Raw genomic sequence first — 3,435 nt, 5'->3', positions numbered from 1 at the left:
AAGAAATTCAAAGCCCACCCACCACCCACTTGGTAGCCACTATCAACAATTTAAACGACGTGCTCAACTTCGACTCCAGAGACATCGACAGCATTGATGACGATGCAGGAGATACCGACGAACCAACGCCCATAGGGCATTGGACAGCCACCTCATCTCACGATGTGTACATGGTGGATACCCCTAAAGGAAGCGACAATGAGGAAAAAGGGGATGGGACGGGAGATCAACCCCCCGAAAAGCAATCAAAGCGTCGGCGTAAATGCCGACCCAAGCCCCGCCTCGACAAAAACCCAGCCATAGAGCAGGACGAGCTGGTAGACGACGAGCAGACCTTAGAGCAACCGTCCGAACAAGGCAACACGGATAGAGAAACTGAACATCCCTCCTCCGGCGAAAACGGCATTCCAGACGACCTCACGCCGAATAAACCTATGGAGCAGAAGAATCTCCACGAGAGGCTCGTTGCAACTGCACGCAGCCTAAAAAAGCAGAAACGGAAGCTAAAAGCAGCGGAAGATGCACTCCGGATTAGATGGAGCAAAGTAATCAATACCACAAATAAGTATGGCGACAGTCGCTGCACTAAAAGCTATCCGAAAAGAAATCTACTGCCTGAATTCGACGAAGAGGCCCTAGAGCCCTCGCATTCAAAAAATGAAAAAGCCACACGGTCGGATAGACAACCCCATAAAGTGGCAAGCGGCGCCGCACCTAAATCGGCATGCGACCCACTTAAGGATTCACATAATGGCCCAGTCAGGTCCATTTATGGGCCAAGAAAGCAAGCTCTCGTAAGCAATGCTATGAAGCCATCACCAGAATCTGGCACACCCAAATACAGGGGCGCCACACACCCCCTATGTTTCACCGATGAGGTCCTGGCCTATGAATTCCCAGAGGGATTCAAACCCGTAAACATAGAGGCATATGATGGAACAACAGACCCTAGAGTTTGGATCGAGGATTATATCCTCCACATACACATGGCTAGAGGAGATGATCTCCATGCCATAAAATATCTACCCCTTAAGCTTAAAGGACCAGCCCGGCATTGGCTTAAAAGCCTTCTCGAAAACGCAATTGGAAGCTGGGAAGAGCTCGAGGATGCTTTCCGAGCAAACTTTCAAGGGACCTATGTCCGCCCTCCGGATGCAGACGATCTTAGTCACATAACTCAACAACCCGGAGAATCAGCTCGGCATTTCTGGAATAGATCCCTCACTAAAAAGAATCAGATAGTCGACTGTCCGGACGCCGAAGCCTTAGCAGCTTTCAGGCATAACGTCCAAGACGAATGGCTCACCAGACACCTCGGCCAAGAAAAGCCAAGAACAATGGCCGCACTAACAAGCCTCATGACCCGCTTTTGTGCAGGGGAGGACAGCTGGTTGGCAAGGTGCAGCCCCTGCGACCCAAGTACATCTGAAACTAGGGATGGAAACGGAAAACCGCGACGCAACAAGGACCATCGCTGGACTAAGGACAAAAGTCCGAAGAGCACGACAGTCAATGCCGGATTCAAAGGCTCACGACAAAATCAGGAAAAATCGCCCCCAGGATAACAGGGACGATCCATCCAACCTAAATAAAATGCTGGACAGGATATGTCAGATACACAGTACTCCCGGGAAGCCTGCTAACCATACCCACAGAGACTGTTGGGTTTTCAAACAATCCGGCAGACTCAATGCCGAACACAAGGGGCTCGACACACCAAGCGAAGACGAGGACGAACCCCAAAAGCAGAGCACCAGGAAACAAAAGAACTTCCCACAAGAAGTAAAAACAGTGAACTCACTTCACATAACAAAACGTGTGGCGCCCGTAAAGGTACGCACCACACGGCCCATCCCCAAAGGGTCCTACCACTAGTTGTCAAAATCGATCATCTTCGATCAGCTAGATTATTCTACGAATATCAAGAATGTAGGCTGGACTGCCTTGATACTCGATCCAATAATTGGCGGACTCCAGTTTTCAAATGTCCTTATGGACGGCGGTAGTGGACTAAACCTGATATATCAGGATACAATCCAGCACATGGGGATAAACCCAGCAAGAATCCGCCGCAGCAAAACCTCCTTTCAAGGGGTAATACCTGGTCTGGACACCCATTGTATGGGTTTTCTCCGGCTCTGCCGATAACATCCGCCGCGAAAAGCTGACCTTCCATATCATCCCGTTCTCAAGTCGCTATCAAGCACTACTAGGACGCGAAGCTTTCGCTCACTTTAACGCAATACCGCATTATGCATCTCTTACGCTTAAGATGCCCGGTCCATGAGGCATCATCTCTTTGAAGGGGAAGCACTAAAGTGCGCCTCCCCAAGCGGAGGACTGTGCGGCCGCTTTGACAGCCCCACAGCAAAATGGCCTCACCGGCCAAAAAACTTCGAAATAGGTCATTCAAGGCCACGAACGCGGATAGACGAGTTCGGTGCAAAATCATCATTGATACAGGCCTAGAAGCCATATACCCCCGCACTAGGGGCTCCACGCATATACAATAAGAGACAATAAAGCTCAATCTTATATATCTTACTTTATACTTTGCTTATTTTAAACTTTTTCGGCACGACCCATTTTCAACTCAGTTCCTCTCTTTTACAGATGAACGTCGTGCGACGCCCGTCCAGGATACGGCACAACGGAGACACAGGCGCAGACGTGCAGTAGGGACCCGTCCTAAAGGATTCTTTTTAGATTAAGACCCAGCGTAAACCTTTTTTACTGTCTCTTGTTGCTACACATCCCCTGGTTTTTTCTTTATGATATAACCAAGGAGGAGGCTGGCGTCTTGGCATGTGGCCACATCAGAACTTTTGCACGTACCTGGACACTAGGGGCTTTTTTAATAAAGAGTGTTGTTTCGCCCGCACTCATAAAGACCGAACACCTTAGGGAGTGTTCGGCGTCGCGAGTTTTGGCATTATATGCATCAGCTCTGAATCATGTCTTTGGTCAAATGTTGGGTTGCCCGGCTCCTGAGTTCGGCTACCTTACGTTCCGCTCTATCGGCTAAGGTAGCACCAGGAGAACTACTGCGATTGTGCCCCGGTTCGGCCGGGCGAGCACCTCAGTAGAGAAAGCCAAAAACTGACTGTCATGATGTAGCGTGAGATTGGTCAGCGACTCGATGACCTATCGGAATCTATCGGATTCCTCTGCTTTAACAAAGGGCCGCTTCCCGGTCAGGCACATACGCGCCCCGAACTTGGACGAGCGCAGTTGCCACCAAAGGGCTACCTAAATAGTCTCAGTGTCAAACTCCTATGGCTAAGTGAAAGTGTTAAAGCATTATAGTCCGGTTGCCTGGCCCGCTGCGCTATCACCTCCTTTGTAGGACCAAGACGTTGGGTTAAGTGTGAAAATGCGTCTTCTGCGAGCACCCCCGCACTATGTGCGTGGGGGCTGAAGCCAACGACTGCCATC

This window comes from Triticum dicoccoides, chromosome 5A (assembly GCF_002162155.2).
Source record: "Triticum dicoccoides isolate Atlit2015 ecotype Zavitan chromosome 5A, WEW_v2.0, whole genome shotgun sequence".
In the NCBI taxonomy this organism is placed as follows: domain Eukaryota; kingdom Viridiplantae; phylum Streptophyta; class Magnoliopsida; order Poales; family Poaceae; genus Triticum; species Triticum dicoccoides.
This window is presented reverse-complemented; position numbering follows the sequence as displayed.